This window comes from Oryx dammah, unplaced genomic scaffold (genome assembly GCF_014754425.2).
Source record: "Oryx dammah isolate SB20612 unplaced genomic scaffold, SCBI_Odam_1.1 HiC_scaffold_14, whole genome shotgun sequence".
Taxonomy (NCBI): Eukaryota; Metazoa; Chordata; class Mammalia; order Artiodactyla; family Bovidae; genus Oryx; species Oryx dammah.
In genome coordinates, this window is record NW_024070198.1 from 8,966,444 (window position 1) to 8,981,940 (window position 15,497).

The 15,497-nt window shown below is 34.7% G+C and overlaps 1 protein-coding gene across 1 annotated transcript in view; it reads left to right on the plus strand.

Moving 5' to 3' along the window:
• The window catches only part of PTEN (phosphatase and tensin homolog), a 102,979-nt gene that overhangs the window by 1,240 nt on the left and 86,242 nt on the right, over nt 1-15,497 (plus strand). The gene's annotated exons all lie outside the window — the stretch shown is intronic.

Genomic DNA, 15,497 nt, shown 5'->3' on the forward strand with positions numbered 1-15,497 from the left:
TGAAGGCAAAAGTAGGTTTATGTGTTAAAACTAAGTTAATTACAACTTTGAACCGCGTTTAGAAGTTTTGCAGTTTGAAATCAATAGTACCATGATACTTCTCAAAGACGCTCTTACTAGATTTTGTTAAATTTGCCTTTTTTTTTTTTTTGGTCTCTGAGATGATGGAGGATAGGACGTGAAATGTACAGTTCAGTAGCATTGTGGATTCAGTGCTCTTCTGACACGTAATAGAATGGAGATTGAGTGGTTTTTGATCTCAGATAATGTTATGTAGGTTCAAGGGTATTGTGTGTAGCAAATGGTGATTGCAGAGATTAAACCAGTTTCACTTAAAATTTAAGTATTGATTGTGATACTTGAATTGATACTCAACTTTACTTAGGTTTCAGGTCCTGTGACACCTTTGGGTATCCGTTAATTTTACTCTGACTTGTGTAGAACATCAAATATAATTTACCAGCTGATAACCAGAAATGCTGGCAAGAGTGGATTACTCCATCTTTAGATTGTAGGTGTGTTCGCTTTTTTCATATGGTGTATTAAATTTACTGAGTCAGCTTGTTGAATAAGACAGAAACCCAGGAATTTCATTGGGGTACAGCTGGCTGTCTGAAAGTTAGGCTTTTGTATTTCAAAAGATAGTGGTTATTGAAAGGCATGAATCTTGGCAGTTTCAGGTATAATGAACAAATTTTAATCAAGGATGGGGGTAGAGCCCTCCTTTTTTGCAGAATGGGAAATATGTTAGGAATTGAGAGTCACTGGTAGGCCAGTGTATAAGGCATGAAAAATAGGATTAAGTTATTGGTCTGAGGTGACTGAAGCATTTTATTAAGGTTTCTATTAAGACAAAAAAATTTGGTGACATGAATTGTAGCAGTGGACAATACTTAGTTAAAACTAAGCAGTTGTGTAGGTGTTAATAGAGTATACTCAAAAAAAATGGTTTCTTAGCAAATATCACTAAACATTTTGCCTAATAGTAGAGTGACACTGAAGTGTCTGTATCTCTAGCTAAAAACTATGGGGAAGATATTTTTGAAGAAAAATGTTACATACATGAAGAGGTTTTATTCCTTTGGATTATATATCTGCACATACATGTATACATACATAGTATTTGCAGCTGATTTTGCCCAAGTTTCTGATATGAAGTGAAGGTAAAAGTTACTGAAGAAGTAGCTTTACCACGCACATAACTTAAGTTTTCTGTTAAGTTTAAAAACAGTATTTTAAAAGAATATTTGGACATTTTGGAGTTGCGTTAATTGAAAAAGTACTAAAGCTGAGCTTGACCTTTGCCCAGAAGATAATCATGAAAAATACTTAAACTTGGTTCTTATTTGTAACCTATTTCAGTAGTCTGTTGGTGTGACTTGACAGTCATCTAGATGTATAGGGCCAAATTAATTAAATGTTTAACTTTTTAAAGTAAACCCCCATTCAAAAAATTTTCTACAATGCTGTTTGTTTGGCAGATTGCTTTTAGTATTCAGAGTATGTTTATGCTATTTTTGCATAAAAATGGTATTTTTGCTATTTTTGATTTAAAATTATCAGAGTTATAAGACTGTCATTATTCTACCAGGTTTTTATATGTGAGCAGTGCGGCGATTAGCCATTTCTCCTTTGATTTCAGGGTGCGTGCCTCTGTGTGTGAAATTTATGTGACTTACAACTTTCTCTAAAACTGTCCTTTTAGTTATGGTATGCATAGAAAGCATTATCATATATTGCATCAAATGACTAATAACACTTAATTTCTAGAGTTGTGGTTTTATTGAGCCAAATGTTGATATGAAAAAACATCATGTTAGGAAAGTCAGTAAAGGGTTTGCCTTTTTGATAGTTGCGCTTCCAATAATTTTGATACACTAAGGCACTGGTTTGCTTGGTTTCACTTTAGCGTTTTGTGTTTATTGTGGTGGGGGAAAAATTAAAATGGCCATTGAAGGCTTTTTCTCTGACAAGTTGTAGTATTTCAACAGTTAGCCTTCTCAAAGTTCAGTTCTTTAATGACAGTAGTGATTCGAGTATTTTTATAAAAGTCAGTAATGAAGTGACTTCCTTAAAGGAAAATTGAGGACTATGGTTGTTTTTTTTTTTTTTTTCAAAATTGAATTATTCTAAAAATAATTTGTTGGTGGGGGTTTATCCTTAATATTAGTCTGGAAAGTAGTACTGAACATGAGACTATAAAAAATTCATTGTTTTTAGATTTCATGGACACTTTAGGCTTCTATTGAATTTTAATTGTTTGATAAGTTTGCATCTTTTCAAATAATTAATGTTCATGGGGAAACTTTAATTCATAGAGAGTATAGTGACTGTTGAAGTTAGCTGTTATCTTTTAAGATTAGTGATTACTGAAATGACTGTATAGTGAAGATTTTTTTAAAAAAAGATTCAACTCAAAAGTTTTTATTTTACACTTTTTATATCAGTTAAGTTGTATTTCTTTCCTGTGCAAAATGATTGGGCCACCTAATTGTTACAGGATAATCTACAAACTTCATTTTCATAAAGCGTATTAAAGAATAAAGCACATCTGAGAAATTTACGGTTTATGTAATTCTTAATATAAGGAAAAAGGAATTTATTGCTGTTCATTGTAAAAGTTTTCACTATAGTATAGTAGTCATCAGTGCAGATTTAACATTGTTTATGATACACTAAAGAAATAGTAAATATAAAATTGGTGAGACATAACCACGTTAAGTTAAAACATAGTTTTAGAGAGATAGTAAAGAAAGATGCATTTATATATATTACCTTTTAGAATTTTAACAACATTGAAGGTAGCTGGTGATATTTTAATTCTTGTGTGGTACAGTATAGTATCTCCTTTTTTTCCATAAACCACGAAAAAAACAATACAGACCTCTTAACGTCATAAAATACTTTTTGGAAGTCTGATTTTCAGATGTCCTCATTTTGAGATTTGCCCCATTTGCTATTTGTTCATGTGGTGATAGCTTAATACTTTTTAATTTTTAAGCCACTTAAGTAATCACTTCAGTGACTTTTAATGTAAGAGTATTTATTATGGGAAAATCAGTTCACAAAATTTCTACATTAAATCACTCTCAGACATTCTATTTTTAAATTTTTACCTCAACCTTTCTAGTAAGACAGCAGCATAAGAAATGTTTTTATATTAATATTGTATGTGAAATTGGAGTTTGTAAAAAGAAATTTAGAAGTTTGCACGTTTATGACAGTTTTTCACTTAACTTGAAATGTTAGGCCTTGGCTGTACTATAAGAAGTTAGCTTTCAGAAAAATGTTATTAATGATAATGAAGGAAATGTATTTGGTATACTTTTTTTCTGTGGACACTCTTTGTTCCGAAGTTCTATTTGTATTTCATAGAACTGTCCCTCTTTTCTCCTCTCTTTTTCTGTTAGATAAACATGATTTTAAGTAAAGTCAATATTCTTATGTAGTCTGATTTCTGTTAGGATTTATTCTAAGGATAGTGGCTTAAGATGTATCAGACTGTGAGACTGGGGTCAGAAATTATTTCAGTAAATATTCAGTTTTACTTAAAATACTTATTTGTCAGGAAAGGTGAAATTAGTATATTGGATTTGACTATTCATCTACTATTCCCTACTTTTTGGAATTTTTTCATTGGCTATAGAAAAGCTATTAGCAGTTTGGTACTTTTAAAATAATTTGCATTGGAATTAAAAAGACTGTTGGAAAAATACTGATTTAAGAAGAATAAACATAACTTAGGGGTGAATTAAATTCGTATGGAAAGTTTCAATTTAGTTCAGTATAGTTAAGGCAGATTCACTTCATTTGCAACAGCTTGCATTCAGAGATGAGTGGACATCTTCAGGGTATTAGGTGTGTACTTATTGGTCCTTTTGGCAGATTTGGATACTATGGCAATACCTTCCAGCAGAAAATTATTCTTAACCTGTATGTAGTATGGGAAAAAAGACTATGTATCATATTTTCAGTTGTTACACACTTAGTTATTATAGTAGTCATCACTTCAGCTATGGACAGTGAATCTAACTTAAAAGTGTTTGAATACTTTTATGTATGTGAATACAACGTTAGGCAATCATAGTAATATTTCTAAAAATTGAATTTCTCCTTAAAGAAGAGTTCACCTAGTGGGTATGGTTTTATAAGTTTTAAATAAGGTTAAATCTGTTTTAAATTACATTAAAATATTGAGTATGAGTTATTTCCACACATTGTTTGTACATTGTTTCATTTTAGATTTTAAGGTGGCAGTGTAGGCTCTGGAACCAACACTGCCTGTGTTGGAATCCTGACTCTGACACTTAGTAGCTGAATGACTTTGTGTAGGTTGCTTAACTTTTCTCAATCTGTATTATCTGTGAAATGGGGATAATGGTACCCACCCATATGTTTATTTTGAAGAATAAATGAGATAAGTAATGGCATAGCACTTGCCACCTTGTAAATATTTAAATGGGCACTGCTGCTGTTAAAAATTATAATTCCAGGTTACCCATGTATGAGAAATTATTTGTCTTTTCCTGTATGAGAGGAGCAGTGATTTTAACTGAATTTCCTCAGTTTTGGATATGTTGCCATATAAATTGGTTCATGCTATGAGTATTTTTTAAAATAGGAGTATTCCTTTAGGAGCTCTGAGTATAAAATGTCTGATTTTGCTGTTTCATCACAAGTAATTTGACCCTCTGCTCTCTCATACTATGGAAGCATTAATCATACTAATCAAAGACTATTTGCTTTAAATACTAAGGTATGATGAAAACTTCCTCTATATGAAGTAGAAAAATAAAATTTTGTTATAACATTAAAAATTTGTTAAAATATTAAATTTTCTTTAGAGTTAAAGACAGGTCAACTAAAATATCATATATTTTATTCACAGAATAATCTCTGTCTCAAAACATTTATTATGTGATACAACAGTTACATAAACTATCAGTGAAGGTACTGTAGCATTTCTTTTAAGTTCAGATTTTTGGAGGAGTCATGCAGCTTTGAACGCCAAGTTACATTTATTACATTATTATTTGCACTTAAAATAATCTGGCAGTGCATTAATATGGGAGTTTTATTTAGGTTAAACCTTTGTATTATTTCCCGTTTTCACTTTTGATCCAGTTTTAGGCCCTAGAAATGGGAAGAACTAAAAGATTTTTTCCTTAATTTAGTCTTACCAGGTGTGGGGAAAATAGAATAAGCTTGAGACCTGCCTATTAGAGGCCGTTTCTTGTGTATAGGGATCAGTCTTTTTTTTTCTTTCCCTGGTCTGGACTCCTTGCTGTGTCACAGTGCCCTCAGTAGTGAAGCACTTGATTTCCAGGGAGGTTTTTGTTTTTTCCTTATTTGTTTTGTATTACAAAATGAATTGTGCTGTCTAATTATGTATGCAACTATCTGATTACATGATTTCTACATGTTTTGTTATATGTTAGATAAACTAGCTGTATTTTTGGTCCCAAGTCTAGGTTGCAGAATTGAACTGTGCATTTTGACAACTTCTAGGAAAACTTAATTGTCAAAAATTCCCTCACTTCTCTATTTTGTGTTACATGCACCTAAATTTTGTTTTATATCACTACCCCAAATATACAGTTGATTTAGTGTTATTAAAGCCCTTCAGAATAGCTTTCAGTTTTATTTCTTTTGCTTTTTGGTTTTTAGGCTGAATATAATAAGGTTCTCACTTCTTTAGTATTAATTACTAATTAATTGACTAACTTATTGAATCATTAATAATTTAATAACCAAATAAACTAAATATTAACTAGTGTTAATTGCATTCTGATAATTTTATATATTTAGTATTTTTGATCTTTTAAGGAAGATGTAATTATTTAAGGTGTTATAAATGGGTTGTGATTTGAAGCAGGTAGTCCTTACATCGGATACATATGGTTTTTTCCCTAAATTAAAAAAAAAAAAATCTTGGCTGTTGTGGGTCTTTGTTGCAGTGATTGGGCTTTCTCTGGTTGTGGCCCACAGGCTTCATTGTTGTGGAGCCCAGGCTCTAAAGCACATGGGCTTAGGAATTGTGGTGCATGGGTTCTCTAGTTGTGCACACGGGCTCTCGTTGTGGCACGCAGGCTTAGTTGCCCTGCGGCACGTATGACCTTAATTTCCTGGCCAGGAATTGAGCCTTTGTCTCCTGCATTGGAAGATGAGTTCTTAACTATTGGACCACCAGGGAAGTCCCGAATCAGATATATTCTTAAAAGTGATTTATAAGTACAGCATACATGTTGAATTGCAAACAAGTCCTTGTTTTAAATATATAGTTTGTTTTTTTTTTTCATTTAAAATTTGAATTTAGTGAGACTCTTCTGTTTGAGTGTTCTATTTATTTGGAAGATTCTATTTATTGGAGATTAAATAAATAGAATGGAAATCTTTATTCTACTTTTAAAATGAAGTTTGGGGAATGTTACCACGCTTGATATTTTTTAGGTATTATTTTTAAAATATGTATTTATCAGTGACTTTGAATCTATCAGAGTTAAAGTGAAATGTGTAGACTGTTTTTCTTTTATTATGTGAAAATAATACTTTGTCAGGCTTAGCTTTGTTGTAAAATTTATTTAACATTTTCACTTTTTCATTTATGAAATTTGAAAGATGAAGACTTAAGCCATAAGGGATGTTTTTTGAAAAATGAAATAGAATTAGCTAGCATATACCCTGTGTCTTATATTTGTTTTAACATTTTTCATTAACAAAGCCTTTAATAATTGTTAATGCATTTGATTTTGCAAGAAAAAAGGAGCAGCCTAAAAGATGGTACAAGCATTACTTTCCTCATTTTTTTTATACGGGAATTGTAACTCCAAAAAAAAAAAAAAATCAGTAACTTGTTAAAGGCTACCAGAAGATTGAATCCAAAGAGGGTGCTGGGTTTTTAGGCACCTGATGCAGTATTTTTCCCGTTACGTACATCAGTGGTTCTCAAGCTTTAGATGGGCATGTAAAAAACTTGCAAGACTTAAGTCATAGATTACTTGCCCCACCTCCAGAGTTTCAGATTCGTTAACATCTGAGTTGGGGCCTGGGAATTTGTATTTCATGAAGTTCCCAGACGGTACTGATGATGGTAGTCTGGGGATCACACTTTGTGAACCACTGTTACATTATCTCCTGTCAGTTCAGTTCAGTTGAGTTGCTCAGTCGTGTCCGACTGCGACCCCGTGGACTGCAGCTCGCCAGGACTCCCTGCGCTCCTGGAGCTTGCTCAAGCTCATGTCCATCGAGTAGGTGATGCCATCCAACCATCTCATCCTCTGTTGTCCCCTTCTCCTCCCGCCTTCCGTCTTTCCCAGCATCAGGGGAATCTCCTGTCATGCAAGTACTTAATATGTTATCTCCTTTAATAGAATTTACACATACATATCATTTTATTTGTAAATACGAAATAGCTCAGATGGCAATTGTTACTGTAATTTTTGCAGATGAGGACAATGAGTTTTACGAAAGCATAGTGGAATGGAAGGTGTATAGATTTGGGAGTTAGCTAGATTTAAAGTCTAGCTTAAGTCCTTGCTTGGCTATTTATCAGTTATGTAATAAAAGACAAAATACTGAACCTTGGTTTTCACATCTCTAACGTGGTAAAAACCCTTGTGTGTACTTTTTTTAGGTTGGTTGGAAGAATATATTTTCAGAATATTGGTTGCCACCTGGGGGTGATCCCCTCCTGCCTTGTCTGGGTATTTGGCAATGTCAGAGACATTTTTGGTGGTCACAGCTTGGGGAGGAGGGGCAAAGGGCGGAAGCTACTGTCATCTGTCTCGGCGTAGAGGCAAGGAATGCGGTTAAACATCCTACAATGCACAGAACAGCCTCATCCACAACAAGTAATTGTCTAGCTCAAATTGCTAACACTGGTGAGGTTGAGAAACTCTGATTTAGAGGTTTAAGTGTTCGGTATATAATAAGTATGATATTTTATACAAGTCAGTACCTTTGCCCTTAGGTTGTCATATTTAAGAAGGTCAAATTGCTAATAAATGATAGAGCCAGGCTTTTAACATCTGTATTTTTTGACTGCTGCTAGGCTAGTATTCTTTATAAGAAATTTTTCCACAAAAGTTCCCTGGTAACAAAAAAAGGTTTATTTGAAGAAGGCTCATGTGTTACTTGGCTGATTGTGAAAGTGTTGCTTTGAACTTCTGTCAGAAAAGGCTGAAGATATTTTCAAGTTAAGTATGGATATGCTTTATTAAAGCATTTTTTTTTTCATTTTTATATTGCCACTAGTTTTAAAAGTAGTTACGTAATTAGGAGATACTTTACTTATAGGATACTTGTTTTGTGGTGTTTAATGCATTCTTTAATCTTACACTTTTTAAATTCTAAAGCTACTTTTGTTATAATCAGACGTGGTTACATATGCTGATGTAAAATGGCAAATTTCTGACAAGTTCTAAAAATGTCTTGTTTCTTTCCAGATGAAGAAAGTAGGGCCAGCTAAGGTTCTCTGATGGATGTGTTACATTCTTTCTGAGACCCTAAATTTGCTGTCAGCCCATTGAATAAGTGCTTTACTTATCTACATTTAAAAATTTGCATTAATGTGTGAAGTTTTTAGGAAAAATTGGGACAGAGGTTTAGTTTAGTCCGGAGACGGGAAGATGCCAAGGGAGTAGCTTAGTGGATTCTGAGTTTTGTTTTGTTTTTAGGACAAACATAATTACGAAAGTGTTCTAGGAAGAGATTGTTTGCTATGATTTTTTTTCTGTTTGCTTGATATTACAATTTGCTTTGCTTGTCAACTTTGCACAGGGAGATGTCAAGGCCTATTTTAAAAATCCTTATGAAATTTAAGTTTTGACTCTTTTGATTCTTTATGAAATTATAGGAGCTAGTCAGAGATACTGATAAATATTTTAAAACCAAGGCTGCTAATCATGTGATAACTTCACATTTTAAGAAAAATAAATAGCACTTGTTGCTATAATTTAATTCAATAAATATGGTGTTTATTTCAGTATATGAATAAAAAACTCCATTTTCTTAAGAAAATTTTATAAAAACTACTTAAAGAATTTTGCTTCTCTGGAACTTCATGTTTCCATGTTAGCTTTTAGTTTTTGTTGATATCAATCTATTTTTAAATATTATTCATCATAGTGAGCTTAAAGGTGTGTATGTTTGAACTTAAAGGTGTGTGTGTGTGTGTTTGAACTGCAAGGTGTGTGTGTATGTTTGAACTTGAAGGTGTGTGTGTGTTTTAACAATTTCCAAAGCACCTCATAATTTCGTTAATTATTTTAAATGGCAGAATCACCAGAAATATTTGTTTCTCTGTAGTTACACATTAAACATTTTTCTAATATTTGGCAAATATTTTTTCCTGTTCTTTTCTGATTTTCCTTACTGTGAATTTAAGATAACCTAAATATTCGAAAAGGCTGTCATTATTTTGATTCACAAGATTATAACCTGGTACACAAAAGTAGCTGAAGTTTAATGTCTAGCAGCTTTTTTTCCCTTACTGTATGATAGCTATTGCATATTCAAAATTTAAGCATATTTTAATAATATTGAAGTGAGGCAAAATAGAATTTAGCTACTTTTGATCTGTCAAATATTCTTTTGCTATGGTAGGAGTAGTACTTCTGTTGTGTTGAAAGTGGATACAGAAGTCATTTGATTAAACTATCGCATCATTTTGTGTTAAAGTTATTATAACCCTGTTGCTTTCCTCTGTTTAATTAGAAGGGGTTTGACTTGTCGAGATGTTACTGTTCCCTAGAGTGGTGGTCCCCAACCTTTTTGGCACCAGGGACTGATTCCATGGAAGACAGTTTTTGTATTTGCCAGAATAGGGGAGATGGTTTGGGGATGATTGAAGCACATTACATTATTATGCAGTTTATTTCTGTTATTTATTACATCAATTCCACCTCAGATCATCAGGCATTGTATCCCTGAGCTTAGGGACCCCTGCCCTAGAGCATATTTTGAATGATAGCAATTTATATTTACTTGGTTGCCTTGGTCATAGTAATTGGTGATAGTAATTGATGCAGGTTTGCTGTGTATTTGCATTAATAATCTTAATTTTTGTGATAGTCTATATCAAATTTTATTTTTAACTATCAGTTACAAAAACATGGAAATGAGTTTAACCTTATTAGGTAAATAATTATTCTCAGTGAATTTATTAATTCATGTAGTTAGAGCAAAAATACTGCAAAAGAAACAGACTTTCTCTTTTTTAAACAAAATTACTTTTTAGTGTAACATTTTCCAAATGAGATATAATTGTTTCAATTCCTTTTTGGAGGAGTGTGTATAGTTGCTGAACAGTGTTGTGTTTCTGCTCTAGAGCAAAGTGAATCAGCTACACATAGCCATATATCCCTGCTTCCTTGGACTTCCTTCCTGCTTAGGTCACCATGGCGCACTGAGTAGAATCCTCTGTGCTATGGTACAGTCAGTTCTCATTAGTTATGGATGTTACACGTAGTAGTGTATATATGCCGATCCCAGGGTCCCAGTCTATCCCACCTCCACCTCCCCTTCGGTATTCTTAGGTTTGTCCCCTTTCTCTACCTGTGTCTATTTGTGCTTTGCAAATAAGTTCATCTATACCATTTTTCTAAATTCCACATATATGCATTAATGTATAGTATGTGTTTTTCTGACTTACTTCACTCTGTATGACAATCTCTAGGTCCATTCAGTCAGTCAGTTCGGTCACTCAGTCGTGTCCGACTCTTTGCAACCCCATGAATTGCAGCACGCCAGGCCTCCCTGTCTATCACCATCTCCCGGAGTTCACCCAAACTCATGTCCGTCAAGTTGGTGATGCCATCCAGCCATCTCATCCTCTGTCGGTCCCCTTTTCCTCCTGCCCCCAATCCCTCCCAGCATCAGAGTCTTTTCCAATGAGTCAACTCTTCGCATGAGGTGGCCAAAGTACTGGAGTTTCAGCTTCAGCATCATTCCGTCCAAAGAAATCCCAGGGCTGATCTCCTTCAGAATGGACTGGTTGAATCTCGTTGCAGTCCAAGGGATTCTCAAGAGTCTTCTCCAACACCACAGTTGAAAAGCATCAATTCTTCGGCACTCAGCCTTCTTCACAGTCCAACTCTCACATCCATACATGACCACAGGAAAAACCATAGCCTTGACTAGACGGACCTTAGTTGGCAAAGTAATGTCTCTGCTTTTGAATATGCTATCTAGGTTTGTCATAACTTTTCTTCAAGGAGTAAGTGTCTTTTAATTTCATGGCTGCAGTTACCATCTGCAGTGATTTTAGGTCCATTCACTTATCTGCAAATGGCATAATTTCATTCCTTTTTATGACTGAGTAATATTCCCTTGTTTATATGCATCGTGTCTTCTTTATCCATTCATCTGTTGATGGACATATAGGTTGCTTCCATGTCCTGGTTATTGTGAATAGTGCTGCAGTGAACATTGGGGTATGTGTATCTTTTTGAATTACTATTTTCTTAGGTTATATGCCCAGTAGTAGGATTGCTGTGTAATATGGTGGTTTTATTTTCAGTTTTTGAAGGAACTTGCATACAGTTCTCTATAGTGGCTATACCAATTTACACTCCCACCAACAGTGTAGGAGGATTCCCTTTTCTCCACACCCTCTCCAGCATTTATTGTTTGTAGAATTTTTGATCATGGCTGTTCTGACCAGTGTGAGGTGATACGTCACTGTAGTTTTGATTTGCATTAGCAGTGTTGCGGAGAAGGCAATGGCACCCCACTCCAGTACTCTTGCCTGGAAAATCCCATGGACAGAGGAGCCTGGAAGGCTGCAGTCCATGGGGTCACTGAGGGTTGGACACGACTGAGCGACTTCACTTTCACTTTTCACTTTCATGCATTGGAGAAGGAAATGGCAGCCCACTCCAGTGTTCTTGCCTGGAGAATCCTAGGGACGGGGGAGCCTGGTGAGCTGCCGTCTATGGGGTCGCACAGAGTTGGACACGACTGAAGTGACTTAGCAGCAGCAGTGTTGAGCATCTTTTCATGTGTTTATTGGCCGTCTGTATGTCGTCTTTGGAGAAATTCCTGTTTAGGTCTTCTTCCCATTTTTCTGTTGGGTTGTTTATCTTTTTGATACTGAGCTGCATGAGCTGTTTGTATATTTTGGAGACTAATCTGTTGCCAGTTGCTTTGTTTGCAAATATTTTCTCCCATTCTGAGGACTGTCCTTTCATCTTATTTATGATTTCCTGTGCTCTGCAAAAGCTTTTAAGTTTCATTAGGTCCCATTTGTTTATTTTTGTTTTATTTTCATTACTCTAGGGGTTGGTCAAAAAAGATCTTGCTGTGATTTATGTTAAAGAGTGTTCTGCCTATGTTTTCCTTTAAGAGCTCTGTAGTGTCAGGCTTTACATTTTGATCTTTAATCCATTTTGAGTTTACTTTTGTGTATGGTGTTTGAGAGTGTTCTAATTTCATTGTTTCGCATGTAGCCATCCAGTTTTCCCAGCATCACCTATTGAGACTGTCTTTTCTTAGTTGTATATTCTTGTTGTTTTTTGTCATAGATTAATTAACCATAGGTGTATGGGTTTATTTCTGGGCTTTCTGTCCTGTTCCATTAATCTATATTTCTGTTTTTGTGCCAGTGCCATACTGTCTTGATTTCTGTAGCTTTGTAGTATAGTCTGAAGTTAGGGAGCCTGATTCCTTCAGGTCTGTTTTTCTTTCTCAAGATTGCTTTGTCTCTTCAGAGTCTTTTGTGTTTCCATACAAATTGTAAGATTTCCTGTTCTAGTTCTGTGGAAAATGCCATTGGTAATTTGATAGGGATTTCATTGAATATGTAAATTGCTTGGAGTTGTATAGTCACCTTCACAATATTGATTCTTCCAGTCCAAGAACATGGTTTATCTCTCCATGTGTTTGTGTTCTCTTTGATTTCTTTAATCAGTATCTTACAGTTTTCTGTACAGTCTTTTGCCTCCTTAGGATTGTATTTTATTTTTTCGTTGCAGTGGTAAATGGAATTGTTTCCTTAATTTCTCTTTCTGATCTTTCATTGTTACTGTATAGGAATGCAAGAGATTTCTCTTTGTTTTGTATCTTGCAACTTTACTAAATTTATTGATTAGCTCTAATAGTTTTCTGATAGAAGCTTTAGGATTTTGTAAGTATAATATCATATCATCTGTAAACAGTGACAGTATTACTTCTTTTCCAATTTGAATTCCTTTAATTTCTTCTTCTTCTCTGATTGCTGTGGCTTGTACTTCCAAGACTATGTTGAGTAATAGTGATGAGAATGGGCACCTTTGTCTTGTTCCTTATCTTAGAGGAAATGCTTTCAGTTTTTCACCATTGAAAATAATGTTTGCTGTGGGTTTGCCATATGTGACCTTTAATATGTTAAGATAGGTTCCATCTATGCCTACTTTCTGGAGAGCCTTTTTTTTTAAAAATCATAAATGGGTGTTGAATTTTGTCAAAAGTTTTTCTGCATCTATAAGATGACTTTTTAAAAAATATATTTTTAAAATATTCTGCTGTGATGGGTCTTCACTGCTGCACATAAGCTTACTCTAGTTGTAGCAAGCGGGGCTACTCTTCATTGCTGTGTGGGGGCTTCTCATTGCAATGCCTTTGCTGATTGTGGAGCACAGGCTCTAGGTGTGTAGTCTTCAAAATTGCAGTGCGTGGGCTTAGTAATTGCAGCTCATGGGCTCTAGAGCATGGGCTCAGTAGTTGGGTGCACAGGCTTGGATGCTCCATGGCATATGGTATTAAATGTGTCCCTTGCATTGCAAGGTGGATTCTTAAGCACTGGACTGCCAGCAACTGCCTCATGTGGTTTTTATTATTAAATTTGTTAATGTGGAATGTCACATTGATTGATTTGCATATATTGAAGAATCCTTGCATCCTTGAGATAAATTCCACTTGATCATGGTATATGATCCTGTTAAAGTGGATTTGAATTCAGTTTGCTAGTTTGGGGTTGGCCAAAGTGGTCAGATTTTTCTGTATCGTTTTATGGAGAAACACAAAGGAACCTTTTGGCCAATCCAGTGTTATGTTGAGGATTTTTGCATCTATGTTCATCAGTGATGTTGGGCTGTAATCTTCTTTTTGTTATCTTTGGTTTTAGTATCAGGGTGATGGTGGCCTCATAGAAAGAGTTTGACAGTGTTTTCCCCTCTGCAATATTTTGGAAGAGTTTGAGAAGGATAGGTGTTAGTTCTTCTCTAAATGTTTGATAGAATTTTTTGTGTAGCCATGTGGTCCTGGACTTTGGAAGATTTTTAATCACAGTTTCAATTTCATTACTTCTGGTTGGTCTGTTAATATTTTCTGTTTCTTCCTGGTTCTTGGAAAGTTGTGCGTTTCTAAGAATTTGTTCATTTCTTCCAGGTTGTTCATTTTATTGGCGTATGGGCTGGAAGGAGTCTCTTTCACATCCATTGTATTTCTGCAGTGTCAGTTGTTACTTCTCCTTTTTCATTTCTAGCTTTTTGATTTGAGTCCTCGCCCTCTTTTTTTCTTTTGAAATTTTAAAAGTTGTTATTTTACATTGGAATTTAGCTAGTTAACAATATTGTGATAGTTGGCAGAAATATTCAGGTGACAGCAGAGGGACTCAATACATATATATGTATCCATTTCCCCCCAAACTCCCCTCCCCTCCAGGCTGCCACATAACATTGAACAGAGTTCCCTGTGCTATAGAATATGTTCATGCTGATTATCCATTTTGAACATAGTGATGTGTACATGGTGATCTGAAACTCCCTAACTGCTATCCCTTTTCCTTGCTTTTCCACCCCACCTGAGCCATAAGTTTGTTCTCTTTAGTCTGTGAGGCAGATTCTGGTTTATAAATAGGTTCATTTGTATCCTTTCTTTTTAGACACTGAGTATAAGGGATGGCATATGAGATTTCTCTTTCTCTGGCTTTCCTCGGTGTGACAGTTTCTCAGTATGTTCATGTTGCTGCACATGGCAGCATTTCATTCTTTTTAACGGCCGAGTAATATTCCATTGTGTATATGTGTCACATCTCCTTTATCCAGTCCTGTGTTGATGGACATTTAGGTTCCTTCCATGCCTCGGCTGCTGTCAACAGTGCTGCAGTGAACTTTGAGGTGCATGTATCCTTTTCGATCCTGTTTTTCTCCAGATATGTGACCAGGAATGGGATTGAATAATCATATGCTAACTCTGTTTTTAGTTTTTTAAGAAACCTCCATACTGTTAGTGGTTATTAAGGCTATTTGGATTCCTTTTGGTGCTGAAAAGGTCACACAGATTGTGATTATTGTATAATGTCCAAGAAGTAAGGCTTGCCATCTGTTACACAAATATAGGAAAAAGTTAAGATAATCTAGTGATATAAGTGGCTTTGAGACTTCTCCTTTTGGAATCATCTAGTAATTATAATTTTTTAAAATAAATATCAAATTTTAATCTTTTGCAAAAATAAAACAATGGTTATGCCAGTGTTGATACTTTTCTACTAAAATTTGAAGATAGTGGTTGGGAACTAA